Raw genomic sequence first — 21,077 nt, 5'->3', positions numbered from 1 at the left:
CTCTGCACTTATGCTGAGGAGTGGGGGGAGGGGAATGGAGACCCCTGGTGCTTTTGTACCCAGAGAAGCAATGCCATCTCTCATAGATGCACTCCAAAAAGTACATTCAGTCTCCCCCCATGCACCTTAGGTGATCCTTGGATAGTGCAGTCTGCCCTGGGTTTCTTACCTGCCTTCTTTCCAAGAGTAGGACAGTATCCTCAGTTCTCTATCCTAGCCAGGTCCAGGAACCTCTGTAACTCCAGTCTGGTCACTAACACTCATGAAAATCAGCCCCTCTCACTTTCCAAGCCAATGGCTTTGGGGAAGTTTTCTCTTTGTGTATATCCCTGTGCCCTCTACTCTCCCTCATCTTTCTCTGCTACCAGGGCTGCCTCCTCTCCTCAGTACCTGCACTCCATTTCCCCCAAACCACGGCTCTCCATGCCCTACCTTCCTCATGTGGCCTCCTCACCCCTTAGTTGTACAGTTTGTTCTATCAGTCCTCAGGTTGATTTCTTGGATAGTCAGAATGATTTGATAGATTTTTAGCTGTGTTTGAGGGATAAAACAAGCATAAAGTCCTCCTCCTATGCCACCATCTTAGCTCCCCCCACCTTGGATTTCTGATCTAATCTTACTCTGCACACCCCTGATTTCAACGTCACCTACACCGGTTTTTGTTGTTTATTTTCACAGAGAGAGAGAGAGCAGGTCCTCAGGGGAGGGACCAAGAGAGGATGAGAGATAATCCCAAGGTATCAGTACAGAACCTGACACAGGGCTGGAACTCATGAACAATGAAATCATGACCTGAGTCAAAATCAAGAGTCAGACATTCAACCAAGTGAGCCACAGAGGTGCCCCAGCATCCCCTACACTTTAGGGATAATAGAGAATCCATCCACCTGGCTTGCTCCTATGCCAGTCAGCTTAGCTTTCTTTAACCCCATTCTCTCCTTTGCCTGCCCACACCCACACCCATACAAATGACTTTACACCACCAGCCAGAGAAAGGAACTTCAATTTGTCAGATATATCTTATTACTCCAGATTAATTCCACATTCTCTGATTCTATGTTCTATTAAGATACAGAGTATTTGGTCATCATCCTTCATATACTCAAATTCCTTTAAAAAAAAAAAAACAATGTTTTCTGTAAAATAAGATCAAATATGTTGGAAACACCAGTCACATTAATTATATTTCTGTGTATTTTAAACATTCAAGTCAACTTAACTCAATGACAACATCTGGAACAGTAGATCAAGAACACAAATACAAACAGAAGAATAAGCTATAACCTTTCTATTGATATAAAGGGAAAGCTAGATAATTGCCTTTCATTTAAGAACGAGTCTACACACCACTAAATGAAGTAAAAGGCTATGCAACCACCTAGGTAAAACATGTACCTTTGCCCTCACTCAAAAAACCTGACAAAATAGAAATCTAAAGAACTAACCTAAAAATGTAAACTAATCAGCCAATACTTATATAGGGTAATGGGGGAAATTGTCACTCAGACCATTCGTAGAAAATGAGAGGACAGAAAAATAATTAAGCCACAAAAATTACCCAGAAGGTATAAAGAAATATTCCAACTCTGTAGGAAATAAGTCTAAAAAATAAGCAGGACTGAATGCCAATAACCAAAAAAATACAAAGCATAATGTTAATATTCTGTGTCATTTTCAATAAATGGATTTCTGTTCTTTTATTCTTTTAATGGCTTCTATTTTCTATTCACTTGAAATTACTCATTCAAAATCCTCTTCGTATGGGGTTGTTAATAACGTTGTCCATCTACAAGCAAAAAAATTCCATATACAAATATATTTTGGCTTTTCCTCCTAGTCTTTGTTGGATAGGTTATAGATAGATGTCATAATGCTGTACTGCTGGGATCTAACACCAAGGGATATCTTTGTTCATGGACATTTTTCTTTTACATCCTTTTTGAGAAAAACGGTGAAACATACTCAACAGTGTTTAAGTTTGTTTGAAATGATATGCAAAAGACAGAAATGGAAAGTCTGAAACAGCCCTTGTTAACAAATATGTCAATGGGAAGAATTGGTTTTATAACCCACAGAGACACAAAGACCATGCCATTTAGCACTCTGTTGAAACCTGTATTCTTAATGTGTTGCTTTAAAAACAAAATTATTGATCAAAGGCTACTACCTGCCCTTCTTTGGTATTAATTATCTCATCTTTCTCCATAAGAAAAACCATGTTGAACACATGGCTTCCCGTACCCTTGCAGCATTTTGGAACGGAGATTTAATGGTAACATTTGTTGAGGTGAACGTGCATGTTGCCCATTGGAGATTTAGCACTTGTTGACACTAAGTATGCCCTTCTTCCTGAAACAGCTAGCATAAGAACCTCTGGGTATTTGAAGTTTTTTGTAGAGAAGCCTTTTCTTCACTTTTATTGGCTTTCTTCCTGTCAGGAAAAATTTCAGGTCCTCTTTTTTGCCTGGGTTCTACAGTAGATTCTTAAAAAGGTAGGGACAAGGAAAGACATACAACCAATTAACTAGTAAAATGAAATCCAGCTCAAATTCTATCAGGGAACACTTCTTGCCCATATTCCCACCCAAAGGCTCCACACACACCCATGATCTATCCATTCTGATCATCTTTTTCCTTTTATTGGGGATTTAGTTCACTCACACTTATGATTAGCAACACATGTGTTCCTATTTATACCATCTTACTTTGTACTTTGAGCTTATTTTTCTTTTTTAACCTCTTATTAAAGTATAATACAGGAAAACACAAACCCTAAGTATACACACAAACTAAACAAACCAATGTAAAAAGCACCCAGATCAAGAAACTATATTACCACTATGCCCAAACCCCTGCCTTTTATATCCCCTTCCAATCCTTAAACCTGCCTCCACAAAGTTACCAAATATCCTGACTTCTAATATAAATTCATTTTCATGTTTTTCAACTTTTGTTAAAGGAATCGAATTACAGTATATCACGGAGTATTTATTGTGCCTGGCTTCCTTCGCTCAATGTTATGTTACTAAGCCTCACCCATATTGTTGCAAATACCTGTAGATCATTCTCATTGCCATGTTCTCAGCATGTGAATATATTTATCCATTCTATCATTGATTGTCACTGGGTAGTTTCCAGTTTAAAGCCTTAGGAATAATGCTGCTAAGAACATTCTTATACATATATTTTGATTCACATAAGCATGTATTTCTGTTGAGAGCATACTTCAGCATGGACCACTAGGTTATAAGCCAAGTATATATTTAGTTTTAGCAGATACTGTCAGTGTTCCAAAGTGGCTCTATCAATTTCCACACCTGTCAGCAATGTATGAGTTTGTGGTGCTTCACAGCCTCACCAACACTTGGTGTTTCCTATCTTTTAAATTTTAACTATTCCACAAGGTATATTGTCATCTCACTGTAGTTTTAATGTTCATTTCCCCAATGACTGATAAGTTTATCATCATTTCAAATATTTATTGACCATTTAAATACCCCTTTTGCAACATGTTTCTCCAAGCCTCATTTCTTTATCTACATTTCTTTATATATTGTGAATATTGGCCCTTTGTCAAATATACATGTTGCAAATATTGTCTACCATTCTTTCCACTAATATTGTCTTTGATGAACGCAGTTCTTAATTTTCATAGAATTCAGTGTATTTTTTTTTTTTAATGAATGTTTTGTCCTGAATCAGAAATAGTTCCCTACTACAAAGTCACAAGATATTCTCACGTTTCCCTCAAAAGGCTTTATCATTTTACCTTTCACATTTAAGTGTTCAATAAATCTGAATGTATATGGTGTAGAGGTCCAGATGTATTTCTCCCCATCCAAATATCCAATTAAGCCAATAATAATTATTTAAAAAACCGTATTTTCTTCACTGCACTGTACTTCTCAAATCAGATATGTATTGATCTGTTTTTGAATTCCCTATTCTATTAGCCAGTTTTATGACTAGTATAAATGGTGAATGCCTATCAACCACAATGTCTGAATTTAGCTGTAACATATTTTCATACCCAGATTATACAGCCTACAAGTTGGTCATTCTTCAAGACTGCTTTAGCTATTTCTGACACTTCATATAACCATATAAATTTTATAAACAGCTCTCATTTTCCACACTCAAAAAAAACTTCTAGAAGTTTTATTAGAATAATGTCAAATCTACATGTGTGAGGAATTAACATAGTTTCTTTTGAGTTTGTCAATGAGCATGATTTTTTCCAATTTTTGTTTTTAAATGAATTCACGTATCATAAAACTCAATGTTTAAAACCTACAATCGTTTTCTGAATATTCATAACATCAGACAATTATCACTAACTATAGAAAATTGTCATCATCCCCCCCCCAAAAAAAAATCCTCATCTCCATTAGCACACATTTCCATTTCTGCCAAACCCCTACATCCACCACTTACTTTTCTGTCTCTATGGATTTACCTATTCTAGACAACTCATATGAAAGAAATCATAAAATATGTGGCCTTTTGTGACTGGTTTCTCTCACTTAGCATGTTTTCAAGATTCATCCATGTTGTATCATTTATCAGTACTTCATTCCTCTTTACAGCTAAATATTCCAAAATGCAATGTCCAAAATATTATCACTTTTCGTTTTAACCACTCACGGATATGTAGGTTGTTTCTGCTTTTTCAGCTATTATGAATAATGCCACCATGAGAATTCATGTACAAGTTTTTGTGTAAACACAAGTTTTCAGTTTTTCTTGGATATATATTTAGAAGTGGAATTTCTAGGTCACATGGTAACTCTATGTTTAACTTTTCCAGGAGCTGCCAAGTTATTTTTTAGAGCAGTTGCACCATTTTCTATTCCCATCAGCAACGTATAAGGATCCAATTTCTCCATATATTCATCAACACTGATTATTGTCCTTTTTTCATTATTATTATACCCATGTTAAGGAGATTAAGCAGCATCTCACTGTGATTTTAACTTGCATTTCTCTAATGACTAAAGATACTGAGCATTTTTCATGTGATTATTGGCCATTTGTTTATCTTCTTTAGAGAAATATACAATTTTTTCATCCATTTTAATTGGGCTATCTTTTTATTGTTGAGTCATAAGAATTATTTATCTCAATAATCTAGTATACAGAATAATTTGCTATTATTTTCTGTCATTATTTGGGCTGTCTTCATTTCCTTGATAGTGTTCTTTGATGTACAAAAGTGTTCAATTTTGATAAAATACAATTATTCTTTTTTTTTTTTTTTTTTTGGTTCTTTGTGCTTTACAGGTCAGATTTTTTAAAAACCATGACCCAATCCAAGTCTACAAAGATATACATCCATGTTTTCACGTAAGTATTGCTCTCAAATTTAGGTCTTAATCCATTGAATTAATTTTTATATGGTGTGAGGAAGGGGTACAATTTCTTCTCCATGTAGATAATCCACCTGTCCCAATAACATATGTTAAAAAAAAATTCTTTCCCCATATTTTCTCCTTAGCACCTTCATTAAAAATCAATTAACTGTAACTATTAGGATTTATTTCTGGACTTTCAATTCTATTCCAATGAGCTCTATGTCTTATATGATGTCTTCACTACTGTATCTTTGTATTAAGTTTTGGAATTGTGGACTGTGAGTACTCCAACCTTGCTCTTCCTATTCTAATTTGTCTATATTGTACTCTTTGCATTTCCAGGAGAATTTTAGAATGAGTTTGCCTATTTCTACAAAAAAATACCACCTAGAATTTTGGTAGAAATTATGTTGAATCTGTGTATCTATTTGGGAAGTATTAAAATACAAATAATTTAAATCTTCCACAAACATCAACAGTTTATGTCCTATTTAGGTTGTCTAATTTTTTCAATGATGTGTAGTTTTCAGTATATAAGACTTGTACCTTCTTGATTAAATTTATGAAGTATTTTACTCTTTTGATGCTTTTACAAATGGAATTTTTTAAATTTCCTTTTAAGATTTTTTATTGCTAATGCATGAATATAAAATAGTATTTTTTTTTTCCTTCTGTGACTAGTTTCTTTTTTTAAATTTATTTGAATTCAAGTTAGTTAACATACAGTGTAGTAGTGGTTTCAGGAGTAGAACCCAGTGATTCATCACTTACATATAACACCCAATGTTTACCCCAATAAGTACCTTCCTTAATGCCCATCACCTGTTTATCCCATCCCCCCACCCACCTCACCTCCAGCAACCTCAGTTTGTTCTCTATATTTAAGTATCTCTTAGAGTTTGCCTCCCTTTATATTTTTATCTTATTTTTCTTTCCCTTACCCTATGTTGTCCATTGACTGATGGATGGATAGAGAAAATGTGGTGTGTATGTATGTGTTTGTGTATGTATGTATATATATATATATATATATATATATATATATATATACATACACATATATATACATATATATATACATACATACATACACAAACATATATGTATATACATATACATACATACACAAACATACATGCATACAAATATATACACACATAAACAAACACATACATACACATACATACAATGGAATATGACTCAGTAATCAAAAAGAATGAACTCTTGTCATTTCCAACAACGTGGATGGAACTAGAGTGTATTATGCAAAGTGAAATAAGTCAGAAAGACAATTATCCTAGGATTTCACTCATATGTGGAAAATAAAAAAACAAATGAACACAATTTATTTCTATGTAGTGCTTGTGTATCCTACAAACTTGCTGAATAGTTTTAATAGTTTTTTTGTCGATTTCTTAGGATTTTCTATATACAAAATGACATCATCTATGAACAGGAATAGGAACAGGAATTTATTTCTTTTTTCCCTAACATTTTCTTAGGGAGAAAGCTCTAATCTTTCACAATTAGATATGTATGATGTTAGCTGCAGGTTTGCTATTTATTTTAATATTTATTTATTTAATGGACTTTTTTCTAACCAAGACTAAAGTATACTATACATTTCTTTACTGCTAAGCCTTGTAGGCTTATAGTAGTTTAGACAGTTGCTACAGACTAAGAAGGGAACTTAAAGGCTATTAAACCACTAACAGATTTATTAGTCCTTAATCATTAAGACACAGAATTTCCCAAAATACATTGAATGGAAATGTTTTAGTTAATGCTATACAACCACCACCATCTTTTCTGTTGGGCAAGAAACCTAGATTTGTTTCTGACATCTTCTTCTTCTTTCCCATTCACAGCCAATCTATAAACAGGTCTGGTTTACTTTAGTCTTCTGGATCTGTTCACATCTCTCTACCTACACCATCACCACTATAATCCAAGCTGCCATTATGTCTTGCTTAGACACTGGCAATCCATCTCCAAATCTTTCCCACAATCCCTCTTGAACCACCCCCCCCTCCCCACCCCCCAGTCAATGTTCTATCATGTAGCCAGAGTGGTCTTTCTGCATCACCATCTTCAAAACATACAATCTTCTGTTTAAATCTCTCCCATGCTCTCTGTCTGATATGCGCATGAAGACAAAAATCCTCAGCAACTGCACAAACTCTCTCAAGTTTAGCTCTATCTTATTAATGTCCTTCGATTTTCCATATTCTAGCTTTACTGGCCCCTTTTACTTTCTCAAGTGAAACAGGCTTATTCTCATCACACTGGTTTTATATATCATGTTCTACCTGCTAGGAAAGTTCAATATACAACGTCAAGTATAAGGAAGTTCTACCAGCATTAATATATCTGTACAAAACACCTGAAATTCAAGCGTTGGATTTATTCCTTTTACTTCACTCACGCATTCATATGACAATGAAAACAGCAGATAAAGGATCACCTTCATAGCTGATGTTTATGTTTAACTTGGTACAGAAACAGACAATTGGGATCTATGAATTCTTAAAGCCTAAAATACTGACATTCAGCTCCATTCCTTTCATTTAATAATCTGAGATATACTTTTTAAAATAAAAAAGTACTATCTTAAGCAATCCTCAAAAATTGTATTAGCCTTTTTAACAACTGTTTTTTTTTGTTTGTTTGTTTGTTTGTTTTTCCTTCCCCTCCCCCATGGGTTTCTGTTATGTTTCTCAGGATCCACATAAGAGTGAAACCATATGGTATCTGTCTTTCTCTGTATGGCTTATTTCACTTAGCATCACACTCTCCAGTTCCATCCATGTTGCTACAAAAGGCCATATTTCATTTTTTTTCATTGCCACGTAGTATTCCATTGTGTATATAAACCACAATTTCTTTATCCATTCATCAGTTGATGGACATTTAGGCTCTTTCCATAATTTGGCTATTGTTGAGAGTGCCGCTATAAACATTGGGGTACAGGTGCCCCTATGCATCCGTACTCCTGTATCCCTTGGATAAATTCCTAGCAGTGCTATTGCTGGGTCATAGGGTAGGTCTATTTTTAATTTTCTGAGGAACCTCCACACTGCTTTCCAGAGCGGCTGCACCAATTTGCATTCCCACCAACAGTGCAAGAGGGTTCCTGTTTCTCTACATCCTCTCCAGCATCTATAGTCTCCTGATTTCTTCATTTTGGCCACTCTGACTGGCGTGAGGTGGTATCTGAGTGTGGTTTTGATTTGTATTTCCCTGATAAGGAGCGACGTTGAACATCTTTTCATGTGCCTGTTGGCCATCCGGATGTCTTCTTTAGAGAAGTGTCTATTCATGTTTTCTGCCCATTTCTTCACTGGGTTATTTGTTTTTCGGGTGTGGAGTTTGATGAGCTCTTTATAGATTTTGGATACTAGCCCTTTGTCCGATGTGTCATTTGCAAATATCTTTTCCCATTCCGTGGGTTGCCTTTTAGTTTTGTTGGTTGTTTCCTTTGCTGTGCAGAAGCTTTTTATCTTCATAAGGTCCCAGTAATTCACTTTTGCTTTTAATTCCCTTGCCTTTGGGGATGTGCCGAGTAAGAGATTGCTACGGCTGAGGTCAGAGAGGTCTTTTCCTGCTTTCTCCTCTAAGGTTTTGATGGTTTCCTGTCTCACATTCAGGTCCTTTATCCATTTTGAGTTTATTTTTGTGAATGGTGTGAGAAAGTGGTCTAGTTTCAACCTTCTGCATGTTGCTGTCCAGTTCTCCCAGCACCATTTTTAACTGTTTAAAAAGTGATTTGAAAAGACATACTTATAGAAGGGTAAACATAGCACAGAAAACTCTGGGTGTGGGTTGAGGGAATAAATAATCCTAGTGGGGAAGAAAAAGATAAATGTCAACTATTTCACTCTTCTGTCTCAAGACTGTCAATTTTAAAAGGTCTCAGGATTAGTGATTTTAAAGTATGTTACAGGATTATCTTCTATCATGCAAAGTGTTATAAGTAGAACACACATTCTTTCTAAGTGCACAAGGAAAAGTCAGTAAGATAAACATGTTGGCTCATAAAACCAGTCTCAATAAATATTCAAAAATTGAAATGATATAGAGTACATTCTCTGATCACAACAATGTAACAAAACTTAGTAGCAAACAGATACCTAGAATATCCCCAAAATATTTGAAATTTGAACCATGCGCCCTTGAATTACCATGGGCAAAAGAAGAAATCATGCACTTAAAAAATAATAAAAGCATAACATATCAAAAATCTGGGGGTGCAGTCTAACCAGTGCTTAACAGGAAATTTAAATTCTTAATTAAACTTAAATTCATAATTTAAATGAATATATAAAGTCAATAATCTAAGCTTCTACCTTGAGAAGCTCAAAAGAAGTATAGCAAATGAAACCCACAGTAAGTAGAAAAGAATAAAAATTAGAATGGAAATCATGGAAACAAAAAACAGTAAAGAAAGTCAACAAAACTTAATTCTTTGAAATTATTTAAGCCTCTAGCAATCAAGAAAAAAAATCTATTAACATTACCAGAAATAAAAAAGTCAAAATTATAGATCCTTAAGATATAAAAGCATAAGCTGCCAATAAATTCAACAACTTACATGAAATGACAAAATTCCACACAGATTAATAAAGCTTAAATAGAAACTGATATACAAATGGTTTCAGAAAATGGCAAGGGGGAATATTTCCCAACTTGTTTTACAAAGCAAACACAGAAACTTGATAAAGATCAAATTACTGATGGGTATCCCTCATGAACTTAAGAATAAAAATCTTTAAGAATATGTTAGCAAATTGAGGCACCTAGCTGGCTCAGTCAGTAGAGCATGCGACCTGATCTCAGGGTTGTGAGTTTCAGCCCCAAATTGGGTGTAGAGATTATTTTAAGAAAATAAAATCTTTAAAAAAAAATAGGTATTATCAAATTGAATCCAGCAATATATTAAAATAATATTTCATAATGAAGTGCAGTTTAACTCAAGAATGCAAGTTGATTTAACATTTGAAAATCAATATACTACATTTACAGAATAAGGGGGGAATCATATGATCATCTTAACAGATGAAAAAAAAAATCATCTGACAATACTTAATACCTCTTACGATAAAACCTCTCAACAAATCAGAAATTCTTTTAAAATTTTCTCAACTGTTGAAGGACATCTACAAAATCCATACCTATGATCATACCTAATGGTTAAAGAGTAACCTTTTTTCCCTAAGAATAATATGAAGATGCTCATTCTCACCAATTCTTTTCAAATTGTACTGGAGTTTCCAGCCAGTGCAGTAAGAAAAAGAAGGCATAAATATCAGAAATGAAGAAATTAAAATATTGAAGATTTTAAGAAATTTATAAAAATACCAATATGCAAAAAACCTATCTTTTTAAAAAATTTTTTATTCATTTTTGAGAGAGAGAGAGACAGACAGTGTGAGCAGGGGATGGGCAAAGAGAGAAGGAGACAGAATCTGAAGCAGGGTCTAGGCTCTGAACTCTCAGAATAAAGCCCAACACAGGACTGGAACCCACAAACCATGAGATCATGAACTGAGCAGGTAGTGGATGCTTCACCAACTGAGCCACCCAGGTGCCCCACAAAAAACTATTTCTACAAAAGATAACCACTATTAACATTTTGGTATTATTATTTTTGTTGTATGAATACGTACGGTTTTTTCCAAAAGGAGATTTTTTTGTTGAGTTCTCCACTTAATGGCAGTGGTCTATATCCATGTTATTAAATATTCCTGATAGCATTTTTCATTTTAAGTAGTATTCTATTGTATGAATATTGAATATTCTATGCACACTTTAATCGAAACCATGTGGTTGAATATGTAAATTGTTCCAAATTGGTAGTTAGTCAAAATGCTTCAACTTTAGATACATAATAGCTGGATATTTATATATATCCATGATTCTGAGATAAGTTCCAAAGAACACAATTTCTGAGTAACATTATAAGCACATTTTAAGATTTCAATTCTTATTGCCAGTTTCATGACAGAATGTATATACCACTTTTTATGCCCAGAGAAATGCATGGATAATGGACACTTTATGTGCTTTCCCCAAACCTTTTATCTGCCTCTTGGTAACATCCCCAATTTTCATGCAGCCTTCTCATCTCTCTCCCATCCAACCTATGTCCTTAGGTTGAAGGTAGCCCCACTCCGTATCTGTGAATGAAACATATAGCTCCAACCTAAGCTGAGCAATTTAATGAGCTGCATCCAGCTATGGACTCAGGGATAGGCTCATGTCTTAAGTTGGGCCAATAAGACCTATAGAAATTGAGCATTTCTGTGAAAACAACTTCCTCTCCCTCCCATCATTCCTGTCATTCCTCCTGCAAGTAGATAAGGCAACAGACTATCTTAGGAATTGTTGATAGCCTCAAGCCAGCCTTAGGATGAAGCTGAAACTACAGAAAGCAGAAAGGAGAGATGTTTTTAAAAAAAAAAAAAAAAAAAAAAAAAAAAAAAAAAAAAAAAACAGGTTCTAGATAATACTGTTGAACCCCTGAAACAAGCCAGTCTTCTGAAATTCAAACAATGAGAGACAATAAATATCACTTAAGTTATTTGAACTGGGTTTTCTGTTACTTGCAGCCAAATATATCCTAATACAGAAGAGTTATCTGTATTATTCTTCATAATCCATGAAAATAATCTTTCAAAAATATTACCTTATTGGGGCACCTGGGTGGCTCTGTTGGTTAAGCATCTCACTTCAGCTCAGGTCATGATTTCAATGGGTTCAAGCACCACGACTAGCTCTGTGTTGACAGCTCAGAGCCTGGAGCCTGCTTCAGATTCTGTGCCTCCCTCTTTCTCTGCCTCTCCCCCATTCACACTCTGTCTCTGTCTTTGTCTCTCTGCCTCTCAAAACTAAAAATATAAACATTAAAATTTTTTAAAATATTGCTATATTTATATATTATTTTTGCTTTACATTTCTTTGACTACTAGTAAAGTTTAAAAATGTTTTCAAAGTGGCACATGGGTGACTCAGATCAATGTCCAACTCTCGATTTCAGCTCAGGTCATAATCTTGGGGTCATGGGATTGAGCCCTGCATTAGGGTCTTTGCTGAGCATGGAGCTTACTTAAGATTCTCTCTCCCTCTGCCCCTCTCTCCTGCTCACTGACACTTTCTCACTCTCTCTAAAATAAATTAAAGAAAATAAATAATGTTTATTGGATGTATGTATTTCTTCTTTGGTAAATTTTCTGTTAATATGTATTACTCTTTTTTTCTGTTGGTGTGTCCAAATTCTTTATTTTTAACAACTTAATACATAAAATATTATCACTTTGTCACATGTATTAAAGTTGTTTTTTGAGTTTGTTTTTAATTTTTTTGTTGTTTATTTTTGAGAAAGATAGAGCGTGAGTAGGGGAGGGGCAGAGAGAGAGGGAGACACAGAATCCGAAGCAGACTCCAAGTTCTGAGCTGTAAGCACAGAGCCAGGTGTGGTGCTCGAACCTAGGAACCCTGAGCTCTTGACTTGAGCCAAAGTCTGACGCTTAACCAACTGAGCCACCCAGGTGCCCGTTTTTTTGGTTTATTGCTCACCTTTGTTTTTTTATGGACAAAGGTATCAATAATTTCCTTTATAATTTTATCCATTAGTAATAAACTTAGAAAGTCTATTAACACTTTAAGATTACATAAATAGTAAGTACATTTATTGGAAGACAAATAGTCACTGCTGAGTCCTGAAATAACAATAGTATGGAAGTTCAAATAAAAGAAACATTTTTAATCCAGAAAAAAGTACAAAGAGATTAAAGCCAAGGAAAAAAAGATCTAAGACTTGAGGGGATAGACACCAGAAATCCAAGATGTGAATACTAAGATTTCCAGAAGGAGAAAAGTGAAGCTATAGAGAAAAGACAATAATTGAACAGTAAGAGAAATTTTCCCTGAAGCTAAAGCCTGCAGGGGGAAAAGGCTCAAGAGTTCCAGGTAAAACTGCTAACAAACATACATTCAGGGATATCCTTAAGAATTTCTTAATTCCAAGGATTAAAAGAAAGTATCACAATCTTCAAGGCAGAAAGCACAAGCAATAAAGAAAAAAATTAGGCTGATATCAGACATTCATCTCCAACACTAAAATATAGATGATAATGGAATCACATTTTTAAGATTATTTAGAGGGGGAAAAAATGAATCCTAAGAATTCTGGAATCCAGCAAAAATTTGAAAGGAAGACATTTGTAAAAATACAATGAGTCAGATCACATATCACCTAATATAAGAGAAATTCTGATAATAAACTGTAATCAAGTACTAAGTTATCTTAGCACAATTAACATTGTGACAGTGAGAATGGAAGAGAAATGATAAGGAAGAAAACATTCCTTATTATTCTCTGAGAAATGGTAATAAGAAGAAAGAAGCCAAAGTGTTTTTAAGAACAAAATTCATTGCAAGAATACCCTCTCTCGCAGAAATCTTGTTCTAATATGAAAATAATAATGATGACAGTTGACATTTATATGGTACTTATCATTTACCACAAACTGTTCTATGTGTATTACATATATTAAGTCACTAATCCTCACAAAAACTATGAATAAAATTACAAGTAGGCAAATAAACATAAAAGTGTAAACTATATAATAAGGTAATTAGGTCTTAGCTTAAGAGAAAGAAACTCTCTTGGTGGCTCAGTTGGTTAAGCTAATGACTTCAGCTCAGGTCATGATCTCACAGTTGGTGAGTCTGAGTCCCCGCATCAGGCTCAGGCTCTATGCAGACAGCTGAGCCTGGAGCCTGCTTCAGATTCTGTGTCTCCCTCTCTCTCTGCACCTTCCCCACTCACACTCTGTGTGTCTCTCTCTCAAAAATACATACTTTAAAAAATAAATAATAAAAAAAAGAAACTCAACTAATGCATTAAAAATAAATCTAGTTACACCATATTTAATATAAAGGTATCAACAGAAAGCTGAAAACAAATCAATGGGAATTCATATTAAAGAAAGTATTTGTGTTTATCTCTTTTTCATCCTGAAATCCAAAAAAGCAACTTTTAAAAATGTAAAAATACACAGAAACCCTGAAAAACAATAGAAAGGTAGTAATTAAGAATATTATCAAGTACTTGAGTCTGGAAATGTATCCAACTACTAAACTCAGTTGATCAGAGAATAATAAACCCAGGCCAGCAGCCAAATAAGGTAATTGTTAGCTGCACAGTTCCAGTAGAGCCCATCAAGTAACTCTAAAGCCTGCAGTTCAATGAACTTGAGTATAAAAAAGAGTTAAAGTCCATACCCTAACTCTGCACAGTCATGATTGAAAGCTAGCTCTACTATTTATCACCTGTATAATCCCAGACAAATTCCTTAACCTCTCTGAGCTGTTTCTTCATCTGGCAAATGAATATGCTAGCAAAACCTACTTCAAATTACCATGTGAAGCCAGGAGAACATCATAAATTCTGATTGAAGATCAAGTATTAATAAGAGCTCCAAAAAAGAGAAAATGGAGAGAAGTAAATTGTCAAGTAATCTTTTTAAAACCCTCTGTAACTAAAGAACTTGAGTTTCCAGATTAAATAGGCCTAGCTGTCCCCAATACAATGAATTCAAGGAGACTCCTTCCAGGGCACATCATCTGTTTCAAAAAAGGAAAATACCCAAAAATGTTTGAAGTGAAAAAAAAAAAAGCATTCTAAGGATTACAAGTTAGAATTGCATTTAGTTTCCCAACAGCAACTGTGAAAACTACTATTTTTTCCTCAGAAAAACTAAGGGAAAAATGAAATTCCAGTTTAGAATTTTAATATTTATTTTTGAGACAAAGTCAGAGCATGAGCGGGGGAGGGACAGAGAGAGAGGAAGACACAGAATCTGAAACAGGCTCCAGGCTCTGAGCTGTCAGCACAGAGCTCGACACAGGGCTCAAACCCACAAACTGCAAGATCATGACCTGAGCCAAAGTAGGACACTCAACCAAATGAGCCACCCAGGTGCTCCCAGTTTAGAATTTTAGATCTAGCCAAGTAGTAATCAAACGGGTGAGCAAAGACATGTTCACACATGCAACATCTCAAAAAAAAAAAAATCTCCCATGCATTATTTCTCAGGAAGCTACTCAAGTATGTGACAAAACAGAGAGCTTAAAACAAGAAAGAGGAAGACTTAGAATACAGAAAATAGTGGATCCAACACCAAGAAATGATGACAAGAATTCACAGAATGATTCTAAGAGAAGTCCCAGGGTAATGGCTGTGCGGAAGATTTAGAAAGCAAATCTATACTGGAGCACAATGTTGGATGGTTTCAGAAGGAATGCTTAAATGAAGAGTAACACTGAGGGGTGCCTGCGTGGCTCTATCAGTCAAGCGTCTCACTTAGGCTTAGGACTTGATCTCAGTTTGTGAGTTTAAGCCTCATGTGGGGCTCTGTGCTGACAGCCTAGACTTACTTCATATCCTGTGTTTCCTTCTCTCTCTGCCCCTCCCCTGCTCGTGCTCAGGCTCTGTCTCTCAAAATTGAAAAAAATGTTAAGAAAAAAAGAGAGAGAGAATAGCACTGAGACATTATCAATTCTTAATCATAGCAACTTGGCAAATAACATGGAGTGGAATTAGTGATACATATATATAGTAAAATAAAATGACAAGAAATATGAAGCAATTACCAAATAAGCCTCAAGACTAAAGATACTTGCAATATTATGTATTATATGCTTTGCAATATTATGTAATATTATGTACTTTGATTAAAATAAAATATAAATTTAAAACAGTAACACCAGAGGGGAAGCCAAGATGATTGAACAGCATGGAAGTTTTTTTGTGTGTCTCGCGTCCATGAAATACAGCCAGACCAACACTAAACCATCCTGCACACCTAGAAAACTGATTTCAGGATTAACACAACAATCTGCACAACCTGAACCGCAGAATTCAGCACCACAGAGAGGTGAACTTCAGGAGCAACAAGCCGAAGCAGGCAGTGCCCTGCTTTTGCAGGCAGATAGAGGACTGAGATGGGGGAGAGAGGGAAGAATACTGGAAAAGCACCCCTCCCCAAAAGCATCTGGAGAGAAGGTTGAAAATTGGAAACAGCCACAGGGACTAAACTAAAAAGGGAGAAAGGAGAGGGTTTAAATTCCATTAAGACTGTAAACAAGAGGAGCACAGAGTCTGCAACTCCACAGCTCAATACCTGGAGGTGCTGTGGTGGGAAGGGCAATCCCCAGGAGCAGAGTGTGGTCTGGGAGGTTCTTGGGCCACATGGGAAAAAGTGGTTCCACTGCTGGAAGGACATTTGGTAGAGACTGTTGAAGCCACCTGGTCCCAGCAGACCCCAGAGAAGGGCCACATTCGCTGGTGCTGGAACAAGGTCATTAAGGGTAAAGCCTGGTGCCAGATGTGTGTTGTGATTTTCCATAATCCCTGAAACACTGCTGCTACACTATCTTGTGAACTTTTTCTGGGGTGGGCTGGCACCTGGCCGCAGTCTCAGGGCACCAGCAGCAGCAGGGTCCAGCAAGCATTCCTGGGTGCAGCTGACATTGGGCCATTGCTCAGTGAGATCCTCCCGCAGAGGGGCAGAAGGGGTCAAAGCCACAGTCCTTCAGAAGTAAGGGGAGTGAATGAAAGCTGAAATGAAAAAGCAGGGAGTGGATGAAAGCTGAAGACAGAGGATGGGTGCACGATTGCTGATGGGGAGAACAGAGTTGTGATACTAGAGACTGGGTAGCTGGGCGATGCCATTTTCACCGCTCCCACGCGTGTGCATACACACCTACAAGCGCCACAACAATCCACCCCATAGGCTAGCAGCGCCATCTAATGGAGAATGGAACCGTTACACTAAGCCCCGCCCAACTGGGCCAATCTCACTCTTCAAGAACACAAGTCTCACTGCCTGCTTAGTTTATGGACTATCAAGCACTTCATAGTCTGACTTCTAGGGGAAAATGAAGTAATTTCAGTTGTATTTCAATATGTTAGCAGATCCATCTATTCGATTTGATTTTCCCCCTCTCTTTTTCACTTTTCTTTTTCTTAAAAAGAGAAAGAGAAAAAAAGATTCATTTTTATTTTCAATTTTTATTAATTTTTTTACTCTATTTTTTACTTCTGTGTAAATTTTTTCAAATTCTATTTTACTTCCATCATTTTAGTTTAGTCTACTTCAGTGTATTCACTTTTTCAAATTTTCAAACTATTTCCATTTTTTTCTTTTTCATTTCTTTTTCTTGAATAAAGAGAAAAAATTTATTTTTATTTTTAATTTTTATTAAAAATATTTTCCTTAATTTTTTCTACTATATTCTTTACTTTTGTTTAAGTTTTTTTTCAAATTCTATTTTACTTCCATCATTTAATTTTAGTCCACTTCAGTGTAGTCATTTTTTCAAATTCTCAAATGATTTCCTTTCCCCCTCTCTTTTTTTTCTCTAATCTATCAAACCACTTTCAACACCCAGACCAAAACACATCTAGGTTCTAGCATCATTTATTTGATTTTTTTGTATATGTGTTTTTAATTTTTTAATTTTAATTTTTTAATTTTAATTCCTTTAATTTTAATTTTTCTACCTCAGTAATTCCCTTTCTCCCTTCAAAATGACAAAATGAAGGAATTCACCCCAAAACAAAGAGCACAAAGAAACAACAGCCAGGGATTTAACCAACCCAGATAGAAGCAAGATGTCTGAACCAGAATTTAGAATCACGATAATAAGAATACTAGCTGGAGTTGAAAATAGAATCCCTTTCTGTGGAGATAAAAGAAGTGAAAACTAGTCAGCATGAAATAAAAAATGCTATAACTGAGCTGCAATCACGGATGGGTGCCATGGCAGCAAGGATGGATGAGGCAGAACAGAGATTCAGTGATATAGAGGACAAACTTAGGGAAAATAATGAAGCAGAAAAAAAAGAGGGAGATTAAGGCAAAAGAGCACGATTTAAGAATTAAAGAAATCAGTGGCTCATTAAAAAGGAACAACATCAGAATCATAGGGGTCCCAGAAGAGGAAGAGAGAGAAATAGGGGTAGAAGTGTTATGTGAGCAAATCATAGCAGAAAACTTTCCTAACCTGGGGAAAGACACAGACATCAAAATCCAGGAAGCACAGAGGACTCCCATTAGATTCAACAAAAACCGACCATCAACAAGGCATATCATAGTCAAATTCACAAAATACTCAGCCAAGGACAGAATCATGAAAGCAGCAAGGGAAAAAAAAGTCCTTAACCTAGGAAGGGGAAGACAGATCAGGTTTCCAGCAGACCTATCCACAGAAACTTGGCAGGCCAGGAAGTAGTGGCAGGATATATTCAATGTGCTGAATCAGAAAAATATGCAGCCAAGAATTCTTTATCCAGCAAGGCTGTCATTCAAAATATAAGGGGAGATAAAAAGTTTCCTAGACAAATAAAAATTAAAGGAGTTTGTGACCACTAAACCAGCCCTGCAAAAAATTTTAAGGGAGACTTTCTGAGGGAAGAAAAGATGAATGAATGAATGAATGTATGAATGAATGAATGAATGAATGAATGAATACCAAAGCAACAAAGCTTAGAAAGGACCAGAGAACACCACGAGAAACTCCAACTCTACAAGCATCATAATGGCAATGAATTCATATCTTTCAGTACTCACTCTAAACGTCACTGGACTCAATACTCCAATCAAAAGACAGAGGGTAACAGAATGGATAAGAAAACAAGATCCAACTATATGCTGTTTACAAGAGACCCACTTTAGACCTAGAAGACACCTTCAGACTGAAAGTAAGGGGATGGAGAATCATCTATCATGCTAATGGTCAACAAAAGAAAGCCAGAGTAGCCATACTTACATCAGACAATCTAGACTTTAAAATAAAGACTGTATCAAGAGATGAAGAGGGGCATTATATCATACTTAAGGGGTCTATCCTCCAAGAAGACCTAACAATTGTAAACATTTATCTGCCAAATGTGGCAGCACCCAAATATATAAATCAATTAATCACAAACATAAAGAAACTCATTGATAGTAATATCATAATAGTAGGAGACTTCAACACCCCACTCAAGGCAATGGGCAGATCATCTCATGAAAAAATCAACAAGGAAACAATGGCTTTCAATGACACACCAGACCAAATGGACGTAACACATATATTCAGAACATTTCATCCTAAAGCAGAATATACATTCTTCTCCAGTGCACATGGAACGTTCTCCAGAATAGACCATATACTGGGACACCAATCAGCCCTCAGCAAGTACAAAAAGATCGAGATGATACCGTGCATATTTTCAGACCACAACGCTATGAAACTCGAAATCAACAACAAGAAAAAATTTGGAAAGGTACAAATACTTGGAGACTGAAGAACATCCTACTAAAGAATGAATGGGCTAACCAAGAAGTGAAAGAGGAAATTAAAAAGCATATGGAAGCCAATGAAAATGATAGCACCACAACACAAAACCCCTGGGATGCAGCAAAGGCGGTCATAAGAGGAAAGTATATAGCAATCCAGGCCTTCCTAAAGAAGGAAGAAAGATCTCAGATACACAACCTAACCTTATGCCTTAAAGAGCTGGAAAAAGAACAGCAAATAAAACCCAAAAACAGCAGAAGACAGGAAACAATAAGAGCAGAAATTAATGCTATCAAAACCAAAAAACAGAACTGATCGATGAAACCAGAACCTGTTTCTTTGAAAGAATTAACAAAATTGATAAACCACTAGCCAGTCTGATCAAAAAGAAAAAGGACCCAAATAAATAAAATCAAGAATGAAAGAGGAGAGATCACAACCAACACAGCAGAAATAAAAACAATAATAAAGAATATTATGAGCAATTATATGCCAATAAAATGGGCAATCTGGAAGCAATGGACAAATTCCTAGAAACATATATACTACCAAAACTGAAACAGGAAGAAATAGAAAATTTGAACAGACCCATAACCAGTAAGGAAATCGAATTAGTAATCAAAAATCTCCTGAAAAACAAGAGTCCATGGCCAGATGGCTTTCCAGGGAAATTCTACCAAACATTTAAGGAAGAGTTAACATCTACTCTCTTGAAGCTGTTCCAAAAGACAGAAATGGAAGGAAAACTTCCAAACTCATTCTATGAAGCCAGCATTACCTTGATTCCAAAACCAGAGACCCCACTAAAAAGGAAAACTATAGAACAATTTCCCTGATGAACATGGATGCAAAAATCCTCAACAAGATATTAGCCAACCGGATCCAACAATACATTTAAAAAATTATTCACCACGACCAAGTGGGATTTATACCTAGGATGCAGGGCTGGTTCAATATCTGCAAAACAATTAACATGATTCATCACATCAATAAAAGAAAGAATAAGAACTGTATGATCTTCTCAGGAGATGCAGAGAAAGTATTTGACAAAATACAGCATCCTTTCTTGATAAAAACCCTCAAGAAACTAAGCATAGAAGGAGCATACCTCGAGATCATAAAAGCCATACATGAACAACCCAACACTAATATCATCCTCAATGGGGAAAAACTTAGAGCCTTCCCCCTAACATCAGGAACAAGACAGGGATGTCCACTCTCACCACTGTTATTCAACATAGTATTGGAAGTGTTACCTCTGCAATCAGATAACACAAAGAAATAAAAGGCATCCAAATTGGCTAGGAGGAGGTCAAGCCTCCACTCTTTGCAGATGACATGATACTCTCTATGGAAAACCCTAAAGATTCCACCAAA

The sequence above is a fragment of the Panthera pardus genome, unplaced genomic scaffold (assembly GCF_024362965.1).
Source record: "Panthera pardus isolate Hobbes unplaced genomic scaffold, ASM2436296v1 HiC_scaffold_19, whole genome shotgun sequence".
Classification (NCBI taxonomy): Eukaryota; Metazoa; Chordata; class Mammalia; order Carnivora; family Felidae; genus Panthera; species Panthera pardus.
The sequence above is the reverse complement of the archived record's forward strand: the minus strand, read 5'-3'. Positions refer to the sequence as shown.